The 24,858-nt window shown below is 39.9% G+C and overlaps 1 long non-coding RNA gene across 1 annotated transcript; it reads right to left on the bottom strand.

The window, feature by feature from the left end:
• Positions 1-440: 440 nt before the first annotated feature.
• Positions 441-6,048, bottom strand: LOC144341009 (uncharacterized). Its single transcript, XR_013417576.1, has 2 exons — positions 4,506-6,048; positions 441-1,694 (listed from the first exon to the last, which is right to left on the bottom strand). It is a non-coding gene; the product is annotated as an uncharacterized LOC144341009 (long non-coding RNA).
• Positions 6,049-24,858: the final 18,810 nt, after the last annotated feature.

Here is a 24,858-nt window from a genome sequence, read left to right as displayed (position 1 = left end):
AGGATGTTTTTGTTACCAGCAAGTCTTTGTTCTTAGAGCTCCCAAGATGGTGACAGGCCACTCCCAAGATGGCGGCAAGTCTTTTGTTCTCTGACCTGGGTTCTTGGCCTCATGGATTCCAAGGAATGGAACCTTGGGCCATGGGGTGAGTGTTATAGCTCTATTAGAAGGCGTGGGTCACAGAAGAGAACCATGGAACCCAGTGACTAGTGCTCAGCTGGATTAGGATGAACCTGGGAACTTAGCAGGAACAGTGGTGAGTCCCTAGCCCAATCAGGAGCTGCAATGGGTGCCTCACTGGATCAGAAGCCCAGCGGACATCCTGCCGGATCCAGAGGGGTGGAAGTCAGCGGCGGGTTTGCGAGGATGGCAATCAGCAGTGGTGGACGGCAAGCAAAAGCTCAACTCAAGCCAGAACAAACACAGACCAGAAGAGTGTGCAGTTGCAAGATTTAATAGAGTGAAAACAGAGCTCCCATACAAGGGAGGGGGCCCAAAAGGGGTTGCCCCTGCCAGCTCGAATTCCTGGGTTTATATGCCGATCATTGTCGCTCCCCCTGTGCTCTCAGGTGATAGATGATTTGATTATTTCTTTATCTCCTGTTTTTAGCCTAATTGGTATTTTAGTGAGCTTACTTTACTACCTGATTGGTCTGGTGTGAGTTGAGTTACAAGCTCCATGTTTAAAGGTGGCTGCGGTCACCTTCCCAGCTAGGCTTAGGAATTCTTAGTTGGCCTAGGAAATCCAGCTAGTCCTGTCTCTCACTGTCTCTCTTCATTCTTTGCAACAATGAAGTACTGAATAGATTGAATTGTCTGAGACAGTTTGGTATAGGCCACAATATCAGAGCACATAGTCTAATGATTTGTGTGGGTCACCTTGGGAGAAAATATTTGAAATGTTTCTGTGCCTTTTTCTAATTACTGTGAACCCTAAAGTTAGAAACATAGACCACCAGAAAACACATCCTTCAACTTGCCTAGTTCCACAAGTCAAGAGAATCATTGAAGTCTGGTGGATAACAGTGTGGGCCCAGGTACAAGGCTGCGTGGGTACAAATTCTGACTCACCCATCACTATCTGTGTAATATTGGGCAAGTCACTAATCTTCATGTTCCTTCTCTAAAAATGGAGATAATAGTATTTTCTGTAGATTAAATTAGGCAATTCTTATAAAGTTCATGGCACAGTGGCTCCTGGTAAGTTTTCAGTGAACAGTAACGGATATTACATTTGTTAACATCTCTATGAATTAGGGATTTGATGGACACATTCTGGGACCCAGCGTCCGTCATTTGGCTCAGGTTTCTTTAGACTGGAATAGAATTGTGATGCCTTCAGATGTATTCCACCCTAATAACGGAAGTGCTGGTGTTCTCCGAGTCTCCTTGGTGACTCTCCATGCTCTGGACCACCTGTGTTGTCTGGCATCGATGCCTGTTGCTGCAGTCCTGGCTGCCACATCAACGACAACTCCATCCTTGTGTGGGCGAGCTGTGGAGACAGATGGTTCCTTGGTACAGGGTAGGGACTGTCAGTCATGATGGGGAGGGCTGAACACGAGGCTGACGTGTGAAGTGTGGATCAAGAGCACTCCTTAAGCGGGTCCAGTATCAGAAGTTAAAATGGAGGAACTCTACATTGGTTCACTTTCAGGGAATTCCTGGACCCAACTGAAAGACTGCTGAATTTTCTTTAAAAAAAAAAAAAAAAAACAACAGAGAAATGAACAACCAAATGAGGACTACCCATTTTATCATGCCTCTTTTCTAGCCATTATTCAGTTTGGTTAGGTCATTGATCATTGAAGAAATGTTGTTTCCAGTGTAAATGTCTTCTTAGTATTGGTGCCAAGACTGACTGCCTTTCTCCCCAGGTAGAAGGGCCATAGCCACCCCCTTGACATAACAGCAGAGTCTAGAAAGGAGGCACAGAGTTGCAGAGGACAGGGGCTCCTTGGAGGTTATCACAACAGTTCCCAGAGAGAATTCTGGAAACTGTAACTGACTCCAACAGTGGTAACTTATTCTTGAGGGGAAAGAGTAGTTTGTAGTGATGAAAATAAGTTTTTAAAATTTCCTTTACATCAGAAGGGGCCTTTATTCCATGTTTTCTTTTATTTTGACTATATATTTTTCACTTTCTTACTTTTCTGGGGATAAGGAAGAGAAAATTCAGGGAAAGCTAAGGACATCTTCTTAAGTGAGCATATAGAACCTCGTCTGAGAAACTTCATTCTTACTCCCAGATCTTCTTCTTGAAGCAGAATGAATGAATAAAACAAACTCATCCCAAGCCTTAAGGAGACAAAAGGTAGTTTCCTCAGAATATGTCCTTTGTTCACAGAGGATCTCAATCACCTACTCATTTTCTAGCTGTTGATCTAAGGAAGACTTGTTCAGAGTGAGGTGATTTTCCAAAGAACAAGACAAGGGTCTTGGGTAGAACCTAATTATCAAATAGTCACAATGTTGTCCCAAGGCTGGGCTTCTATTTTTATCCTCACTTGAGTTTTACCATTCTCTACTTTGACCTTTTCAAAAAATATTTTCGGCCGGGTGCGGTGGCTCAAGCCTGTAATCCCAGCACTTTGGGAGGCCGAGACGGGCGGATCACGAGGTCAGGAGATCGAGACCATCCTGGCTGACACGGTGAAACCCTGTCTCTACTAAAAAAATACAAAAAAAAACTAGCCGGGCGAGGTGGCGGGCGCCTGTAGTCCCAGCTACTCAGGAGGCTGAGGCAGGAGAATGGCGTGAACCCGGGAGGCAGAGCTTGCAGTGAGCCGAGATCTGGCCACTGCACTCCAGCCTGGGTGGCAGAGCGAGACTCCGTCTCAAAAAAAAAAAAAAAAAAAAATTTTCTTTCATGCAGATGTTGCCCACAGTGTGTGCGTTTTTGCTTACATATACGTGCACACTCACTTGGATACACATGCAAACAGAGAAGGAACAGGAACACAGGAAAAGAATACATTAGGTATGCACAAGGCCTCATGGACTAACATCCACAATGGCCCTCCGCCAGGACCAGAAAAATCACTGGCAAGCTTGTACAAGTGAAGTCTGAAGCCCTGCATTTTTACACCATGTTGCATATAAAGGTAGATACAAGAATAGGTAGACCTATAGGTATTCCTATAAGTTTCAGGACTTCTTTCATCCACCTTGAAATGTATTGCTGTTAGAATTCTAAAAAACAATCATTCAGCATTCAGAATTATTTTCTTCTCCCAGGAGAGATGAGAGAGAGAGAGATCAGACACATATGGCACTGATTCCCAAGAGCAAGACAAGAAAACAGGCAAATTGGGGGCAATGGGAACTGGCAAGGAAGAAGTGAAAGGAAGCAAGCCAGTGCTTTATTGATCTTGGGACTCCCTGCAGCACTCTCCAAATCAATAGAACAAATTGAGGCCTCGGCAATTGCATTTCTTGTGTTTATAAATGTGCAGACCCTGGGGCAAAATTTGGGGGGTATTATCGGTCTAGATTCAACAGAAGAGACAAAACAAAATATAACACTTTCAAATGTTGGCAAAAGTACCAACAAGAAGTCTCCCTGAGACTTGAGGATAAACTCATCTAAAACCTCTACTCCTGGCTGCTATGCCCCTAACCCACCCTCTCCCACCTTATACCTGGTGGACAAGAGTCTCAAGGATTCTGGGAAACTCCTAGAGACTCCTGAGTTCTAACCCTTGAAAATACTTAGACTTACATTGTTTTAAGGTGACAGAGAACAGCACTAATAAGTGCTTATTTGGTTTGGACATCCCTTCTAAAGAATTAAGTCCAAATTCTGTACCAATTATATTAAAACATTACCTTACTAATTTCAGACAATTATAAGCAGATGCCCCATTTTCTGTACCTCAGTGGCTATCCAATTTCTCAGCATTTCAAGACTTTTTAAAAGGTGGAGAGCTGCATATCATTTGTTCCTGAGATAACCTTTACAAGTCAATCTCCCACATAAGCCTCTCCCTCGCTGGTAGGCAGATGCATTATGGAGAATTTGGCAAGGTTCAATTGATAACTGAAGTAATGCAGGAATGACACTAGTGTGAATACTGCTGGCTTAGATATTTCCTGTTTTTCAGAAGGAACAAGTACCCACTATTCCTGTCATTTTAAAGGAAAGAAACAAGGACCATTATTTCCTTGGCTTAATATTAATATTAAATGGATGCCCACAAAATGTTGTCAATGAAAATCTGTGTTCAAAGCGATAATATATTCTGGAATGCTTGGCTCAGAGTTTTCTTAAGAAACAGCTCCTAAAATAATGGAGTTTAGGACAAAATTTCTGAATATCTTCTAATCTTAAGAAAGGTAAAGGGGAGCCCAGCGGGTGACCTGCCATGTCTTTGATGTGCTTGACAAACTAACAAATTTGTGGCAATCACAGTTCACATCTGCATCATCCTCATTGATTGGATAAGACTCACAGATCACTGTTGAATGGAAGTCAAGGTAAGGTAGTTATTATTATAAATGCCCACCTTCTGGGGTGCTGGCCTCAGTCACATGCCAATGTTATTTTAATAGTGTTCAAAGTAGCAATGGTGTTTTGTTGTTGTTGTTGTTGTTGTTCCATAAGGGATTTTTACTTTCTTTGTGGTTAGAAAACCAACCTGCTGGATGGTCAAAAAGATTAAAATTTACCAAAGAAAGACATCATGTAAAGTTAAGTCATTTAAAAATTGACACAGAGCTGTGAGTTTTTATTTGCTGTTTTTCTTTAGACGATAACTTTCTCAGAGATAAACAGCTAAAAATGTCCAAGTCAGCAATGAGGTTTCCTTGGGTCCATTTGTATTTCAAACATGGCTAGCATGAAATACATAAATAAACAAATAAACAAATAATACACGGTGACCCAGGATGTACCTTGGAGCCTTGCTACCCAAGCTGTGATCTGCAGACCGGTAGCATGGGTGTCACCAGGGAGCTTGTTAGAAATGTAGAGTTTCAGGCCTCTCCTAAGACCTAGTGAATTCAAATCTGCATGTTAACAAGAAGGATCCCTAGGTGTTTTTCTTGCATATTCAATTTATGAGAATTTCATTCTACAGTTAATGTTATCTGCAAGAAGAGCAAATATTTTCATATGGTAAATTAGAGTCATTTCCATCCTAAAATATCTAATGGGATATCTGATGGGTCAGGGGAGCAGGGAGAGAATGCACATTCCTAGGCTAACTTATGACAGTACTAGGCAGTTAGCAGAGCACATTTTGAAAAAGGGTTGAATTCCTCTTGTTCTAACTTTGCATAAATCTGTGCAGCAGCCATTAGTAGCTGATAGTTTTAGGCATACAGTTGATGGGCATTTACTTCTTTATTGTGTGTAAACATTCAATGACTGAAACAGAGAATCTGAGATTCTAAATTAGCATAAAATCCAAGTCAGCCTAAGGCTCTGGAGATGATCAGTAAATGATCACTGCAGAGGTAAAAATACCTGCAGAGGTAGAAAAATAAAAGAAAACTAAGATAAGGAAACAGGCTATACTGGTACAATTCCAGTAAATTTGGTTAACCAAATTTAACTCAGTTTCACCATTTTTTTTGTCAAGTTGGGACTATAAGGGAACATCAAAACCACACAATACTTTAAGCAAAATGAATGAACAGTTATTGAGCACACACTATATGCTGGGTCTGATGCCAGGTTCCAGGGTCTGTTTTTTTCTTTTCAATCTCACAGCAACCCAAATGAGAAATGAATTTTCATTTCCATTTCACTAATGAGAAAATGGTGGTTTAACAAGGATAAAGTAATTGCCCAAGATTACAAAGCTAGTAAGTAGAAGAACTGGGGTTTAAAATTAGTTTAATCTGACTCTGCAGTCTCTCCCAATTATGGAATGGTGCTAAGTGTAGTTATTGTAAAAGTAAGTTATATATTTAGTAAAATATACACAATTATTACAATGCTCTGATTTATTCCAAACCAAATGGTTCTTTTGTCTTTATATAGTCTTGAGTTAAAAGAAACTCTTCGTATATTGTTAAATACAGATAGCTGAACTGGGTGGGCCACAAGTGATCATTTCAGTGAGCAGTCCGGTATACGCAGTCAGCAGAACAGATAGATGGCATCCATTTGAACATTCTGCCTGAATCAGGCTGGTTTGCAATTGTATGTGCCACCCTCCAATTACGAAAGTGTGTTTTCCAACACAATTTCAAAGGATTGTTAAAGTTCACCACATCAATATCACCCCCCTTTTAATTATGAATTTTCAGAGGAATTACCTTGAGGAAATGGGAGGTGGAAACAATAGAGACCTTGTCATGTGTAGCCCACAAGAAATGTGTATTGGTCCAAGAAATAGTGAATAATTTAAAGGTGATGAAAACATTTGTGACACGTGTGGTAGTGTGATGCACTAACAGGAGGCCTGAATTAATACCATATTTTTGGCTTCACGCCATAAATGACCAGTGGATGTAGCTCTAGGCTTTCTACTTTCACTTAGTCAGGACCGCTTAGCTTTTATCTGGTTCATTTGTTAGGATTCCATGAAAAATTTGTTGCTGTTGTTGTTCAAAAGGCTCTATTGCTTTTTTCAAAATTGAGAATGCTTGTGTTATCAATTAAGACTTCTCATGTCATGGATGAAGACAGTAAAAAACATTCAGAACCCATGATTCTACTTCTTATGTGCCTGCTATATGCTAGGCACTGTGCCAGAGATTTTCACAGGATGTTTCATGTCTTTGTCTATACAGTAAGAAACGAAATCTAAAAGATGAATTAACTTGCCTAAGCTATTCGAGTATGTGGGGAAAAGAAAGAGATCAGCCTGTTACTGTGTCTATATAGAAAGAAGTAGACATAAGAGACTCCATTTTGTTCTGTATTTGAGATGCTGTTAATCTGTGACCCTACCCCCAACCTTGTCCTTGCAAGAGACATGTGCTGTGGTAACTCAAGGTTTAATGGATTTTGGGCGTGCAGGGTGTGACTTTGCTCCTAGAAAAGCTAGGTATTGTCCAAGGTTTATCCCCATGTGATAGGATGAAACAATGTTGCTAAAAGGTTTATCTCAAGGCACAGGATTTTCCTTTAAACTTATTCATGTCACAGATCCTTGTTCTTATGTCTTACTGCTAATTTCCTCCCTAAAAACGATCCTATTGTCCTGCCACTCCCTTATCTTTAAGATGGTAAAGATAATTATAAATACTAAGGGAACTCAGAGGCCGGTGCCGGCGTGGGTCCTCTGTAAGCTGAGCGCCGGTCCCCTGGGCCCCGCTTTTCTTTCTCTATACTTTGTCTCTGTGTCTTATTTCTTTTCTCAAGTCTCTCGTTCCACCTAACGAGAAACACCCACAGGTGTGGAGGGGCAGGCCACCCCTTCAAAGTAGTGAAGACAAACTGAAGGCTAGAAACCAGGTTTATTAACCACCAAATTCTACGTTTTTCCCAAAATATCTTATTGCTGGCATAAAGATAAGACACCTTGGTTTTCTCATCTTTGTCCGAGGTTGGATAATTGGAATCTGTTCTCAAATTCTGTTCTCTCTACATAAAGATCATAATATTGATAATCCATAGGGTTTATATGCTAGACATTTTTTCCAATAATTAAATACCAATGACACAGAGTCACATTTGTCTATTTTCCCTCTTCTGGCCAAGAACACCAATTGACAGAATGGTTAGTTGGTATTCAAGCTGCCATTTTGACTCTGTGACTTTTTTTTTTTCCTCAATCCAAATGCGTACAGATATACTATGGGGAAGGAAATTCCTATTATTTCACTAGACCAACTCCATAATAAAATGGGTAATAAAAAGTATCGTATCTTCTCTATATGGTTAAAACAGCAAATGCTAACAAAGCTACTTTGCTCATTTACCTCTTTTACGAGAAATAAAACATCATGTGAATGAACTTAAACACAGTCAAACTTGATCCATAAGCCTAATGTTACAATGGATTTGTTTTCTTCACACTATATTTTCTCATATTTTTTTCCCCACTGAAATAGAAAGAAGATCAAGGTAAGAAGACAGGGGAGAGTGAGACAGTGTCCTACATGGCCACCACTTGAGGTAGCAATTAATTCTGAGATACAGGTTAATGAGGAAGTATGATCCAGTCAATGTCATAAAGTGAATAGTGATCAAATTAATTATAAGCCAGTAAATTTCTGGCACATTTTTTTTCCTTAGTGGTACCATGCAGTTTAAAGAGATAAGATATTAAGAGAGAGAGAAATAAAAAGAGAAAGTAGAGTTCTGTAATAGATAAAAATATTAAAATATGGACTTTACATTTAGGATTCCTTTTCTTTTAAGTTCCAGAATATTTAATACTTTGGGACCCTCAAAAAAATGGTTGGTTGGCTAATTTCTAACCGCCCCATCGACCTGATTTCACCACAGAGTTAGACATATATTTGTAAGCGAATAGGCCTTATATTTTACCCAGGGTAGAAAAGAGGAAAACAGATACAGAAGGACAATGACATCAATAGATGATATTTAGATAAGTAAACAATGACCAGCTCTTCCTTTCCTGAAAAAATAACCCATGCTCAGCAACTAAAACTTTAATGTGACCCTTTCTCTATGATGACAATGACAAAGTATATTCCACTTCATAGAAGCTTCCAGAGGCAGCAGTAACTGTTATTTTGAAAAAAGAAAATAGACAATCATGAAGAGAAAGCTTTTTTCCTGAATGTGTATATTATTCACAATTTCAGCAGGAGAAAAATTATACAAAAAGTTAGGTGAAGCAGGAATATGTGTTAGTGTAATAAATACAATAGATAGCCAAACTGTCAATTCACTGAAATTTTATAAATTTGCCAGTATTTGTTAGTAGGCTCTATTGCCTCAAGTGTCTAGTTTTTCCCAATTGAAAAATAGTCTCCTAGAAGACTTTAATTTACTACTCAACCATTGGTAAAATAGGGAAACATGGAATATTACAGTAGGAAAAAAATCTTTAAGGCCATCTTATCCAATTTCCTCATTATCACGGATAGAGTAGCTGAAGCCAAGATAAGTTAAGTAACCACCTGAGACCAGGCAGTACTATTCACACTTCTTTGCCAGTTCTTTTTCTCCCTTTGGCCTATGTCTTATGCTGTTATTATACGAGTAGTTTATAGAAGATTCAAATTGGAAGAAATATTGAAGATTATCTATTTTGTCCTTTTCTCCTTCTCAGCAAGTAGCTATGTAGCCACGCCTGAATACCTCCAGTGACAATAATTCACCATCAAAATATTCCAGGGCAGTTTTTACTAATGTATTAAATAATTTCTAAGACATTTTTACCATTTCTTTAACAAGAGCATTCCCAAAAGTAATCAGATAATTTATTGCCAAACTATTTTTAACTCTTTGATTAAAGGGTTTTTTAAAAGATTAAAAACAGAAGCAGTGAATATTGTGGCTAATACGATATTGGAGAATCCAGGTAAACAACTCAGGTTTAATACTACATTGAAGGGACACTTACCAACTTGAAAAAGATTATTTACTTCCCTAAAGAATGACTTGGGCACTAGGAGAAAAAGGGCAACATTAATAAAATTATTTAAGTTTACAAATTTTTCTCATTCCTATTCAATATTACCAGTTTATGTCCTTCCTGAATGAACTATGGAAAGAGCAACTGCCTTTGCAATGGATCAATATCTAATATTTTAGTTTAGTTTTTTTTTTGGAGGAAACTTGTGTTCTTTTGGGGGGCGGGGAAAGCATAATGATACATAATGAAAAATACTGTTACTGTCCTGGCAAATTTTCTATGTGAAATTGCAGCAGAATTCATCAATTATGGTAAATGACCAATAAAAATGCTCAATCAAAAACTCATTTTAACATACATTGTTAATGAACTGTATATAATGATGCTTAATCAAAACCTGACATGATCGTATGGGAGAAAAGTTCCACAGGACCTGCAGAGCACTATTGTTCTGAACAAAAGATAACAATAAAACTGTATAATTAATAGCCTGTGGTCATGTGGCACTCTCTGGGAAGCTCAATTCCACAACAAGCCCCATTGTTTTTTAAAACACAGGAATTGTGTTCCGTAATATCACTAATGCCATCAGTAAGAAGGTACCATTTTCAGGCTGCTTTTATCTGACATGGAGTTTTTTATTGTTGTTACTTGCTAAAGTATAACTAAGATGCAAAAATCAGTGAATGAAGCTGCTGACCACAAAGATAGGGGAAAAAATCTGCTTATTTTATATCTTCACAGTCTATAAACGACACAGTATTTAAAAATATATTCTAATAGAATATCTGTATTAAATAAGTCTATACGGAACATTTATCTTGTTCTCGGGTGACAGTGTAATAGTGATAGATAACACAAGGCACTTCGAGATGCTGAGATACAGCCCTCAAGGTGCAAATGAAAATATTCATGGAAAAGTTTAGAGTGAGAAACATAGTCAATTGTGAAAGCCACCTTGTTAAATCAAACTTTACCTGATAAGCTGTATGAAACTTAGTATGCCAGCTTAGAGAGTTATCAACCCTCAAAGTTCAGTGTGTCTATCATTGGTAATAACACTTTGCAGCTTATATATGTGCAGCCCATGTATGGACCCCAAAATATAATTCAATGCCAATTCTATCGACAGGAAAATGAAATAATGAAAAAGATGCTTACCAAAACCACATTGGGAGGCGTGAGACCTGTTTATGAAGGGTATGAATCAGAAATCGGTGTTGTAGTATTTCACTGCTAAAAATCTGGGTTAGGCCATTGGCTCAAATGCTGATGTGTAGTTTATTTTTCATAAATATGAATACTGAGTATTAAAAAACCTGTCTCTATGCATGCAAACTAAATATATTAATGTTCCCTATATTTCAGCTATATCTAAACTCAGAATTAAGGACACAGTAATGCTAATGTATATTTTCAAGCCAATGAGTGTCCTGTATAAGTTAGTATTCAAAAACTCCTCCTATGTCAGATGGCCTCTTGACCCAGCTGATAGGAAAATCATAGTTGAGAAATGGAGAAACATTTTACTTTCCCATTAAGGCTAATAAGCAATGTGGTTGCTATCAATCTCAGAAAGATTAGTCAGGAAAACATTAATCCTGGGTATAAGTAAGCACTTTTTCAAAAAGACCCTACACTGAGCACAGAAAGTCATGTACAAAGGCAATTCCAGTGATTGAGAATTGTCAAAATAAAAACTAAAAATAAAAACCAAAGAAAAAAGTGAGAATCTGTTTTATTCCTCCAGGGAGATCCTGGTGTATATCTATATTTACATTTAGATAGATAGATGATAAAGATAGATAGATAGATAGATAGGTAGATAGATAGATAGATAGATAGATAGATAGATAGATAGATAGATAGATAGAGATATACATCATTTCAGGGAAAGCCTGAGACTCAAATGTAGATAAACAGAGTCCAAATATTGGTAGTAGTTGTAGTATGGTTAGAACTAAAGAAGAGGAAATAGTAAGAGGGCAAGGGCCCAGGAAGATAAGCTATACTAACAAAGACTTACTGCTGCATTGCACCTTTCAATTAGCATTTCATTACTTCCAAGCTGCTCTAAGACCATTTCTAAACTATCTACAAGGAAATGGACAGTGGACCCAATAAGGACCGTGTCTTAGTCTGTTTTGGGCATCTACAACAGAATATCTGAGATGCCATAATTTACAAGGAAAAGAAATTTATTTTCTCACAGTACTGGAAGCTGGGAAGTTCAAGATCAAGGCACTGTCAGGTTGGGTTGGCTGGTAAGGGTTGCTCTCTGCTTCCAAGATGGTGCCTTATGCCGCATCTCTGGAGAGAAGGAATACTGTGTTCTCATATTGTAGAAGGCAAGGGGGCCAAACTCCCTCTATCAAGCCCCTTTATAAGGGTACCTAATCCCATTCATGAAGGAGGAACCTTCATGGCCTAATCATTTCTTTAAAACCCCACTTCTTAGTACCAACAGGGAAGAAAGGATAGGATCAGTTAGGCAGATAGCTAGGGCAAAGTCCTGATTTGAATTTCTTTTCTGACAGAAGGGACAGCCTGAAAGACCAAGCTGCAAGCACAGATAAGAAAGCAAGGTCCAGCATAAAATAAGGTCTTCTGTAAAACCAGCAAGCCTCACGTAAACACAATGGGCCTCAGTGGGCACATTCTTCTCCTTTTTTCAGATATACCTAGGTAAGGAAGCTTACACAGGTGGAAGGTTTGCTTGGAACATGTCTACAGCTGCACACATAAGAGGAGCTACACTGGACCAGGCACATCCGCAATGGAGAATCCCATCCCCTAACCCACGTGCAAGAAGGGAGATTAAACAACATGGAGTAACTTCAGCCAAGAGCCCACATGCACACTAGAAGAACAGGGTGGGGGCTGTTGGGAATTCACATCTTATACAAATGACATACCTAGTCCTAATGGGTTTGCACCTTATGTAGAGGAAACACCTCTCCCCACTAGCTTGTTTATAAAAGTCTTTGTATTCAACTGTAAAGCAGCAACCCTCTTTCGGGACCCCTCTCGTGGCAGAGAGCTTTCTCTCTTCCTTCCGCTTATTAAACTTCTGCTCTAACTTCACCCTTGGAGTCCACTTTCCTTGATTTCTTCAGTTATGATGAAGAACTCCAGGTGATGCCTCAGATAACAAGACTGTTTCAATACTATCACATTGGGAATACCTGAATTTTGGAGGGGACACATTCAAACCATTGATGGTCCTGTATCTCCTTCAGACGACTTCTAAAAATAGAGTAAGATCACATTTTAATATATCTCTTTTGGACCATATTGTGAATCCCTTTTGGACCATATTGAGAATACTCAAGGAAGAAACAAACTTAGAAGCCTCTATGCCACCCCCACCAAGACTGAGATCTATAGCTTGTTGGAGAGGGTGTGGCCCACTGGATGACACTGAGGAGTCATAGGCTGGGATTGACAAGCAGGAAACAACGAGTTGGGGTGTCAGGGAAACATGTTGGGGATGGACAGTACTGAGTCTCCCTCACTGCACTGTCAAGGGAGTTGCCCACTGGGGTACTGGTGAAACTCACTGAAAGCTGCCCACTGAGGTGCTGGCAGAACTCACTAGAAAGATGCTGGCAGGAGTGCCAGTAAGACTTGCTGGAGAATGTGCATTCTCTGGTCTCCCATGTGAGGATGCTTGCTGGACACTGCATTGTAGAAGCCAGAAGAAAAGCAATGGAACAAGGTGCTCATGCAGAGTTCCTCCAGCATCCTCTACTGATAAAGCTTAACCTGGAGATTACTGGCACAAGAGACATTTTTATAGGATCCAGATTCAGTTTCAAAATGAAGTACACGGGAGGGTGAATTTGTACTAAGAAGGTAACAAATTGGCAACTGGCACATGTGGGTAATAGATCTGGGAAACAAAATTCCAAGTCTGTTCTCTTGAATTATATCTTTCCCAATCATCAAGTTACTGGAGTGACTCCATTAGATATAGGAGTCCAGGAAGACCAAATTTCATGGAATAAAAGCATGGAGTTGAGTCTAGGAAACAATTTAAATAACGGAGAAATTAGTTGTTACCAAGATTTCAGTGACAGAGAAATGAATTTAGAGGAAAACATACCACAGGCAGATTGAAAATACTAGGTCTTAGGTCTAGGACTAGAGTCAGCACTTGCAGAAACCCAGGAAAGTGTGTCTGTGTCCTAGGTACCTTGCTTGTCTCTCCTTATACCCAGCCCTGTTAAATCTATAACTATATGGCTCACAATTTCACATTGTCTCTCAGGGACTGACACATGTGTGATACCCAATAGTTGCTGTTTTTCTTTTCTTTTGTTTGTTTATTTTTTAAGATAGGATCTCACTATGTTGCCCAGATTAGTCTTCAACTTAAACACTGGGCTCAAGGAATCATCCCAACTCAGCTTCCCAAGTAGCTGGGATGCCCAGCAACGGGTTGCCTTTAATTGCTAAAAAAAACCACTTATGAATTGAGATACAAAGAGCATAAGTATATAAAAGTGGGTGGAAGTTTTGTCCCAGTTCTGAATTTTAATAACATAGACTAGATAACCAAACAATAATTTTAAAAGAAACTTGGACATTCAGTGTCAAAATAATGCAGGTATATTAGCAACAGTAGTATAGTACTCAAGTATATAAATTAATTCATTGTGAGTGTTAAGCAATGATATTGGATTCTAACATCTAAAGACTAGTGGAAATGAAGAGTGTCAGTGGCATCAGACTAACAGACTTTCGATGTTTTCATGTCAGTTCATAGATTCTGAATCTCATGAGTTATCATGGGTAATACTAATTGATGAACGCTGATAATCTTAAATACAAAGTCACTCTAGGCTTCCTTTCAAATGCCGCAAGCAAGGAAACATCAAAGTGGCCACACACACAGTGTCAGTACCACCTCAGCTGTTTCTGCAGACTTAAAGACCCAAATTCCTTTTTCCCTCCTCAGCCCAGGGTCATCTTGTGGAATATTATTCTAGAGCCTCTAGAGCACTATTACAGCCTGAATACCCAGTCCAGGAAGGCCCAACTTCATAGAATAAAAGCATAGGGCTGAGACTAGGGAACAACAACATAAAAACCAGTATATATATATTGAAACAAGAGAGAAATTATATATGCTTGTATATAACCAGAATTGAGGAAAGGTGCTGTGTGGTAGACACCTGACAGCAATATCCTAAGAAATGAGGGTTACCACATGGAGGTTACTGCGGGGAGGGAGCTAAGTGAAGACACTATGTATATAAACTGCATGCTTTTTATAAGTGGGAGCAGTTCTCCTGTCCAGCCCACTGACACTGGACAACCCTGTAAGCAAGTTCCCTCAAATACACCCTATGTTTCACTCACTGGCTCTGGATCTCTTCTTCGGCTTCTTGAACCTGGTGTCATCCCTGTTGTAGTTAACAGGGGTCCAACACAACAGGTACTGCTGGAAGGAAGCAGTGAGGCTGTAGGTCTTGAGTCAACACAAATACCTGTGAGCAGCTTGAGGAATTTCCCAAAAGGTGGTAATTTGTCAGGAAAGATGAAAAGGAGCTCTGAGAGAAGCAAGGCTTCACAGCGTTTAAGGTTTTGAATATAAGTCACCAGGGGGTTCTTGTTAAAATGCAGATTCTTATTAGGTACACCTGTGGTTCAGGTGGATTCTGCATTTCCAACAAGTTTGCTAATGTCAATGCTGCTGGTTTTCAGACCACATTTTGAAGAGCAAGGTTCTAGAGGGCAGTGTTCCTCAAACAGAGGGGATATTTGACCCCCAGAAGACATCTGGTAATGTCTGGAGACATTTTTTGGTTGTCATTGTGGAAGTGCTACTGGCATCTAGTGAGTGGAGACCAGGGATGTTGCTAAACATCCTACAAGGCACAGAATGGCCCCCACAACACACGATTATCTGGCCCAAAGTGTTGACAGTGTTGTTGAGAAAATCTGCTAGAAAGAACACCTTCTGAAGGGTTTAGCTTTCAAATGCTTTTCCCTTAAATGAGTAGGATTATGGTAAATGTCATATTTAAAGGAGAATTGTGCAAACTTTCCTGAGTCATTGCAATGTCCTTTAATTCTCAAAGCCTTTTGGTAGACTTACACATTTGCATACAACTTTGTTCAGTGACATACTAGAGGTTAGCAGAACAGACGATAGACAACTGGAGAGAAATAGTCGTTTCCCAGGTAGAAATATCAGCTCAGAGGGCCTAACAGAATAAAACTGCTAACAGTAACAGCAAACAGTGGTAAAAGACTTTACAAAGCAGAGGGGATTCCATGAGTTTCCAGCTAAGAGAGAGGTGGCCCTCGGTAGAAAGGAGAGTCAGAGCTGAGCACATAATTCAAAGAACGGTCCAGGAATTTCTGTTCCAAGCCTGCCATTCCTGACCAAAGGAGAATGCTCCTTTAATATAAGAAATACCTCTTTTTCCTCAGATATTTATGATAATATATCATAAATTTTATATGATAATATAAAGTACTGGCAAGCTGGACTATTATTCACTCAATACAAGTGGTTTGTTAAGGCCAGTACCCATGGTCCATGGTGTACAGGCCTAATATTTCAAATATGTGCACACATACTTGTGTGTATACTTGGTAGCTTGATAGAGATGATGAGAGGCTGCCTGGAAGCATCCAAGGAAATGGAGAGTGGGGGGTAGACAGTAGCTGAGCTCTCTGGTGTGTAAAAGCCACCAAATCATGGGAGTCCTTTCTAACAAAGGGCCTTTATCTGTTCCAAGGAGGGACAGACATAATCTGAGATGGGTCAGAGATGCAACAGGAAGTCCAGCAAAATACGCAATAGGCAGATTTGGTGAAAAGGTTGTAATAAGTACATCCCTAAAAAGGAAATTCCCATTCTACAAGAAAGGGTTTCTCACTCATCAAATCGTCCAGTTAATAAGTTAAGAATGCCTCGACCATTTCCTTCAGAGACCAAGCCATGTGGCAGAAAGAGTGACTTTTTATCCTGTGATGCCAACTGTGATGTTTAACAGGTAGAGAGCCCTTTGTCTCCTCCAAGACAAACAAAAATGAATTGCTTTTCAAATCTAGTCTTGGAACACCAGAGAGGAGGCGCAATAAATGTACTTTACTTCTATGACCTAAGTTTGAAAAGAAATTTTTAATAAGCAAGTAAGTTATAATTAATAAGAAATAGAATTTTATTTGAAGAAAGAGCCACAAGCCACTGAACACAATGGCTGCAACTGCCACGATTATTGGAAGCTGGGTTCCAAAATTCAAGGCTTGAACCAAGGATAGGACAGCCCTACCCCTTCAAAAGTGGCACCTGGGCAAATAAAACCATCCCCAGGCAATTGGCATTACCAGTCCAGCCTACATTCCCTGATATCACCAGTTTCAAAAGCTTATCTGTTTATGTGTTCTTATTTACTTGGTACACCATTGTCTAAGATTTGTCCATTTTACCCTGGGTATCTCTTATTCTTGCTTTTTAGGTAACCTACCTTTTGCCACATTTCCTTGGCCTCTGTCAAATTTGGAGCTTTAATTTCTTTTGTCTGACTCTATCCTGCCACCAAGGAAGTACCACACCCACAGTGTTGAAGACAAGCAGCTTCCAAAGAAAGTAGTTGTATGGAAAATCAGAAAGAAGTACAGGTGATATGGTTTGGCTGTATCCCCACTCAAATCTCATCTTGAATTGTAGCTCCAATAATCCCCACACGTCATGGGAGGGACTTGGTAGAAAGTAATTCAATCATGGGGGCAGGTTTTTCCCCTGCTATTCTCATGATAGTGAATAAGTCTCATGAGATATGACAGTTTTATAAAGGGCAGTTCCCCTGCACATGCTCTCTTGCCTGCCGCCACGTAAGATGTGCCTTTGCTACTTCTCTGCCTTCCACCATGATTATGAGGCCTCCCCAGCCATGTGGAATCTATGAGCCCATTAAACCTCTTTTTCTTTATAAATTACCCAGTCTTGGGTATTTCTTCATAGCAGTATGAAAATGAACTAATACACTAAATTGGTACCAGTAGAGTGGGGTATTGCTATAAAGATACTCGAAAACGTGGAAGCAACTTTGGAACTGGGTAACAGGCACAGGTTAGAAGAGTTTGGAGGGCTAAGAAGAAGACAGGAAAATGTGGGAAAGTCGGAACTTCCTAGAGACTTCTTAAATGACATTGACCAAAATGCTGATAGTGATAGGGACAATGAAGTCAATGCTGAGATGGTCTTAGATGGGGATGAGTAACCTTTTGGGAAATGGAATAAATGTGACTCTTGTTACAATTTGGAAAAGAGACTGGTGGCATTTTGCCCCATCTTATAGATCTGTGGAGCTTTGAACTTGAAAGAGATGATTTAGAGTATCTGGTGGAAGAAGTTTATAAGCAGCAAAGTGTTGAAGAGATGACTTGGGTGCTGTTAAAAGCATTCCGTTTTATGAATTCACAAAAGTATGGTTTGGAATTGAAACTTATATTTAAAAGAGAAGTAGAGCAAAAAAGTTTGAAAAATGTGCAGCCTGATTATACAACAGAACTCATTTTCTGAGGAGAAATTCAAGCTGGCTGCAGAAATTTGCATAAGTAACAAGGAGCTAAATGTTAATCACCAAGACAATGGAGAAAATGTCTCCAGGGCATGTCAGAGGTCTTCATGGCAGCCCCTCCCATCACAGGCCCAGAGGCCTAAGAGGAAAAAAATGGCTTTGTAGGCAAGGCCCAGGGTCTTGCTGCTTTGTGCAGTCTCGGGACATGGTGCTCTGTGCCCCAGTCATGGTCAAAAGGGGCCAACATACAGCTCAGGCCATTGCTTCAAAAGGTGTAAACCCCAAGCCTTGGTGGTTTACATGTGGTGTTGGGCCTGCAGGTACACAGAACTCAAGAATTGAGGTTTATGAATCTCCACCTAAATTTCAGAGGCGAAATGGGAATGCCTGGATGTCTAGGCAGAGGTGTGCTGTTGGGGTGGCACTCTCATGGAGAACCTCTGCTAGAGCAGTGCAGAAGGAAAATGTGGGGTGGGAGACCCCACACAGAGTCCCCATTGCAGCACTGCCTCATGGAGCTGTGAGAAGAGGGCCACCATCCTTCAGACCCCAGAATGGTAGATTCAATGATAGCTTGCACTGTGCACCTGGAAAAGTCACAGACACTCAATGCCAACTCATGAAAGCAGGCAGGAGTGGGGCACTGTACCCTGCAAAGCCACAGGGGAGGAGCTGTCCAAGACCATGGGAACCCACTCTTGCATCAGCATGAGCTAGATGTGAGACATGGAGTCAAAAGAGATCATTTTGGAACTTTAAGATTTGACTTGTCTGCTGGATTTTGGACTTCCATAGGGCCTGTATCCTCTTCGTTTTGGCCATTTTCTCCCATTTGAAATGGGTGTATTTGCCCAATGCCTGTACCCCCATTGTATCTTGGAAGTAACTAACTTGCTTTTGCTTTTATAGGCTCATAGGCAGAAGAGACTTGCCTTGTCTCAGACGTGTCTTTACACTGTGAACTTTTGAGTTAATACTGAAATGAGTTAAGACTTTGGGGGACTGTTAGGAAGGCATGATTGGTTTTGAAATGTGAGGACATGAGATTTGGGATGGACTGGGGCAGAATGATGTGGTTTGACTGTGTCCCCACCAAAATCCCATCTTGAATTGTAGTTCCCATAATCCCCACATATCATGGAGGGACCCAGTGGAAGGTAATTCAATCATGGGGTTGGGTTTTTCAATGCTGTTTGTGTGATAGTGAATGTCTCATGAGATCTGATGGTTTTGTAAAGGGCAGTTCCCTTGCACATGCTCTCTTGCCTGCCACCATGTAAGAAGTGCCTTTGCTCTTCCTTCACCTTCTGCCATGATTGTGAGGCCTCCCCAGTCATGTGGAATTGTGAATCCATTAAACCTCTTTTTCTTTATAAATTCCTCAGTCCCGAGTATTTCTTCATAGCAGTATGAAAATGAACTAGTACAACAGGCATACCTTGGAGACATTACAGATTTGTTTCTAGGTCACTGCAATAAAACAAATATTGTAATAAAGTGAGTCACACAATTTTTTTGGTTTCCCACAGCATATGAAGGTTATGTTTACACTATGCTGCAGTTATTAAGTGTGCAGTAGTATTACATCTAAAAAAACCAATGTATATACCATAATTTAAGAATACCTTATTGTTAAAACAGGCTGACACAGAGTCACAAAGTGAGCAATGCTGTTGGAAAAATGGCACCAATAGCCTCACTACACAGGGTTGCCACCACCTTCAATTTGTAAAAAATCACAATGAAGCAAGGCACAAGGGAAGCCCACAAAAACAAAATATGCCTGTAAACCTGTACTTCCCTTATTCTTTTCTATGCTGAAAATGATATGAACCTTTTCTACCTTTTGTGCAACTTATCGAATTCACAGTATTTACAAAAATCAGAGGGAAGGAACATATATGAAATAGTGTTAGGATCATTCCCTGGACTTCTGCAATTGGCATATCATCTGCCTGAAATACCTTTGGCCCCACTCCCCTTCCCTCACCATAACTGCTCAAGCTTTGGAGTCATATAGCCCTGTTGTCAAGAACTATGTGTTACGTGTTATGCTAGGCAAACAGCTCACCTTTATAAGCCTAATCTGTAAACTGACACTAGTAGTCCCTGCCTCATAGGGTTGTTAAGAAGATAACAAAAGAAATGAATGTAAAATGCTTAGCATTGTTCAAGGAACTTAAGAGGCACTGCTGAAATGAATAAATGAGATAATGGCTAAGTAAGTTGGCCATAATTGACAACATTTGCCACGGAGTCTTTAATCATAGCATAAGCAATAAAAATGATAGCTAACTATGTGGCAAGCACTGTTCTAGATGCTCTCATCTCACAACAAAGCCAAGAGGTTAGTACTAGTAGTATCTTTTCATGGGTGAGAAAACCAAGGCGCAGAGAAGTTAAACGACTTGCCCAAGGTCAAATAATTAGAGGATGGTGTTGATAATAATTTTTTGTAGACCTTATTAGACCTAAACCAACATGTGTTTAGTACCCATAATGCGTTAAATCCTACACTAGGCACTAGAGATGCCTCTACCCTCTAAGAGCTTATCGTCAACCTGTTGGACAGAGCACATGTGCTCTGGTGTCCTTGAATTCAGAGTTTTTCAGGCATCAAGCTACAAAAAATTTAACATATAGCAAAGAAAAAAAAAGGAAGAAGAAAGAAAGAATAGAGAAGAGTGGAAAACATTCAAGGGTAATTATTGTTTCATGAAATCGTTGCTTCACGTGTGTGTGTGTGTGTGCGTGCATGTGCTTATACATATTTCGGGTATAATGTAAAAGATGTAAAATGCGTTAAGTGTGAGTCATAATCAAAAAGATGTGAAAACACTGCCTTCACAAATTGCATACTCTACTTCATTCTCCCTGAGGAAGCTGGGGCAATACTCTTCACACACATTCTGCTCAATTTGACCAACAAATAGCCATTTGTGCTGAGAAATACATATTTTAAGGAAAAAAGAAATGTCTTCCCACATTTTATAAATGGTTTTCTCCATTTCCAAAGTTCAAGTAGTCGTGTAAAAATCATATTGCTGAGCAACCTAAAAAGACATATTGCCACTCCTAGAAGCCCACCTTCTAAAACATATTCACACAGATACATACTAAAATGTTTGGAGACTCCCTGAAGGCTACGAAGGAAAAGCAGTGGCCTGCGTTCCATATCCCAATCCTGCAGGACTCACTCTTAGTTACTCTGAGCATGAACTTGCATACATCTTCAATAGATTATGTGTTCTGTATTAAAAGATGCAGTAGGGGAAAAGCATCTATTTTGAAATGCCGTAGCTTTCATGAGGCACATTTGTCATAGACATAGGCTTCATCAATAACTCATGATGAGGCAAGAATGTTTTTGTTGTCACTGCAGCCACTGTTATAGTCTGTAGCAAATTCTCTCAAATGATGTCGCTTTTATCTTTTCTGGCATAATTGTTTGGGAGAAGAAGGTAAGGTTGTTTCTCATTTGTCCCAACTGGTTTTTATTTTTTTTTTGTAGACCTAATTAGATTCACTGTCAGGGATACTCTTTTGAGTCAATGCCCTTTTCCCTCCCAAGGTTTTTATAGTGTATTATTTACCCACAGTAACTAAGGGTGATGGTTATTTTCAATTCTAGGACTTATCACTCCTGCTCCTCCACTTTTGAGCCATTACTTTTTATTCTTTCTGTACCCTGCAGCATCTTATGAAATATAAAATATAATAAAACATTCAAACATTTGACATTCTCCTTATGGGTTTTCAGAGAAGCAACAGTGTGCACACGCTTTAGCTTTCATTTCATTAGTTACCTCTGCACTCCAACAACGTTCTCAGAATAGCAAAACAGATCCACCTGCACTTGCTGGTTGGCAGGGCAACCCATTTTCATCATTGTCATCATCATCATCATCATCCTCATCATCATCATCGTCATCATCTAACTTTCACTTCCACGGCAGATTGTACAAAAGCCAGATTAGCTGTACCAACAGACATTCATTCTGAATCCTGCTTCATACTTTCCTGGAGCTGGCCTAGTTCCAAGTTAGCCTTACAAGGATGGAGAGAAATACAGATAAGACTAGGAAATTTGGAAGGTGGGCAGCTAAGAGAGTGCTTAGCTCCCAGGGCAGGTGATATATTTGTGTTCTCTTCCCTAGTTCCCTGTTACAACTTGTAGAATTTTTTTTCAAAAATGAATAACTTCACAGCAAAACTAATATGCATGGTGATATGGTTTGGCTCTGTGTCCCCACCCAAATCTCATCTCGAACTGTAATCCCCATGTGTCAAGGGAGGGACCTATAATCCCCACATGTCAAGGGACAGAGGTGATTGGATCATGGGGCACTTTCTTTCATGCTGTTCTCATGATAGTGAGTGAGTTTTCATGAGATCTGATGGCTTTATAAATGGCAGTTTTTCCGAGCTTCTTCTCTCCCCTGATGCCATGTGAAGAAGGTCCTTGATTCCACTTGCACCATGGTTGTAAGTTTTCTGAGGCCTCGCCAACCATGTGGAATTATCAGTCCATTAAACCTCTTTCCTTTATAAATTACCCAGTCTTGGGCAGTTCTTTAAACTACTGTGAGAACAGACTAATACATGTGACCAGGTGTAGTGGTTCATGCCTGTAATCTTAGCACTCTGGAAAGCCAAAGTGGGAGGATCACTTGAGACAAGTCTGGGCAATATAGTGGCACCCTGACTCCACAAAAATACTCTGCAAATTTAAAAATAACTAATGCAAAAGTTAAAATTGAAAGCTCTTCAATTGGTGTCTTTGCAATGACCCCATGAACTGGTATTTGGGGATATCTGTCCCCCTCTGCAAAGTTAAGCCTGAGTACTTCTCAGACCATAAATGCCTGGGAAGCCAAACTGGACCTCTGCAGAGCTAACATAATTTCTCAAAGGCAAGGTGGTATATAAAAAAGAAGAGATGGGAGTCGAGGAACTTTCATGTTAAGGAAATTTATGCCACTGAATTGTTATTTCACCTTGAGGATCAACTTTCCTTTGTGTACAGTGAAGAATGGACTTTTCTACTAAAACACCAGGGTCTCATCTACAGTCCTGCAGGTTCCAAGCCCTAGCCTTGGCTTTCAGCCACAGTGCAAATGTTTGCAGAGCCTGAGCTGCTATGCACCATTACCCTTGTCTCACAGTTTTCCCATACTTTCTCAGAAAATAAAAGCCTTACTTTATTTGCTGCATTCCTGGCCAGTCTGTGGGTGGCAGGGATTTCCCAGTGGCTCCCAAATATGCTACAACATTGAATGCGGTACTTCCAGGCGACCTTCAAGCATTTTCTCCTATGGGGTAGCTTGAATTTGCCATGGATTCTGCAGACAGATATTTCCCTTCAGAACTGACCGTCCATGTCATTTAAGGCAGGACAGGGTCTTAACCTTACCATTGTCTTTTGTAGCATTGAAAGTTTTGTGATAGACTCCCTTGTTACCTGAAAGAGCTCACAATTTAGCAAACTGAGTAAATTCATTGATCATCATTTTTTCTTGGCAGAGTTGACTGGCAACACAGAGTCTTTCACCAGGATTCTTCAACTAGGCATTTTAAAATTCAGAAACAGTCAACAACTTATTTTTTCTTACCAGGCTGCTTTGAATCACTGAGAGATAAAGAAACCAGAGCTAGAATGAGAGTGGAGCAAGTACAAGGAAGAGAGCAAGAGTGAGAGTGAGAGTGAGAAAGAGAATTGTGCTCCATCCTCCTTGAGTTTCAGTGTTCAGCTCAAACACTGATTATATACAATTACTCAAGCATTCTTTCAAAAAATTTCTCTTTTGCCTAAGAAGTTATTATTCGGGTTTCTGTCACTTGCAACCAAAAAGATCCCAAATAAAAAGTAGTTAGACTAATATCATCTAATCTAAAAAGCCACTCAGTGCTTGGATGTCTTCTGTCTGTATTACAGTGAAGGACACTTGTGTCAGAGAACTAGCTACTTCCTAAGGCAATGCTTTTGATCAACTCTAACCATTATTATTAAATTACTCTATTTGAACTGATGTCTCTCCCATGGCAGTTTCCTCTAGTAGTCTGTGACCTACCTTTAGAAGAAACAAGGATACCTTCCAAATGGCTGTTCTTTACTATTACAAGGCAGTTAATAGATATCTCTTAGTCAAAGAGTTAATTTTGTTTTTCCCAAGACTCAAATACTCAATTTCTTCCTCTTTCTAAAATGTGTTTCTTTTTCTCAATATGTTCTTACATCCCTTCATCTTCCTGGTAACAGTTTTCTGACTACCAATGGTATAGAACTGAGAACTGGACACAGTACGTAGAGTGTGGGCAGTGCGGAAAACGGCAGTGTTGAATCCAGGACTATTCTTCAATCTAAGTTTGCACTTACTCTTTGGCAATCACAATTGAGCCTGTTGGCTAAGACCCATAATTGTTTTTCACTCATGCTATAGATATATTCCCATCTCCTTGGCCTCATGCTTATGAAGTTGGTTTTTACATCCAAGTATCAGATCATATGTACTCCCTACAAAGTTTCATTTCAAATTCATTTTAGCAAAAATTGAGAATGATTATGAAAAAGTTCTGGAGATGGATGGTGGTGATGGCTGCATAACAATATACTTACTGCCAACGAACTGTGCATTTAAAAACAACCAAAAGGGGCTGGTGTGGTGGCTCATACCTGTAATCCCAGCACTTTAGGAGGCTGAGGTGGGCAGATCACAAGGTCAGGAGATCCAGACTATCCTGGCTAACATGGTGAAACCCCGTCTCTACTAAAAATACAAAAAAATTGCCGGACGTGGTGACGCATGCCTGTAGTC

The sequence above is a fragment of the Macaca mulatta genome, chromosome 5 (assembly GCF_049350105.2).
Source record: "Macaca mulatta isolate MMU2019108-1 chromosome 5, T2T-MMU8v2.0, whole genome shotgun sequence".
Lineage (NCBI taxonomy): Eukaryota > Metazoa > Chordata > Mammalia > Primates > Cercopithecidae > Macaca > Macaca mulatta.
The sequence above is the reverse complement of the archived record's forward strand: the minus strand, read 5'-3'. Positions and strand labels throughout refer to the sequence as shown.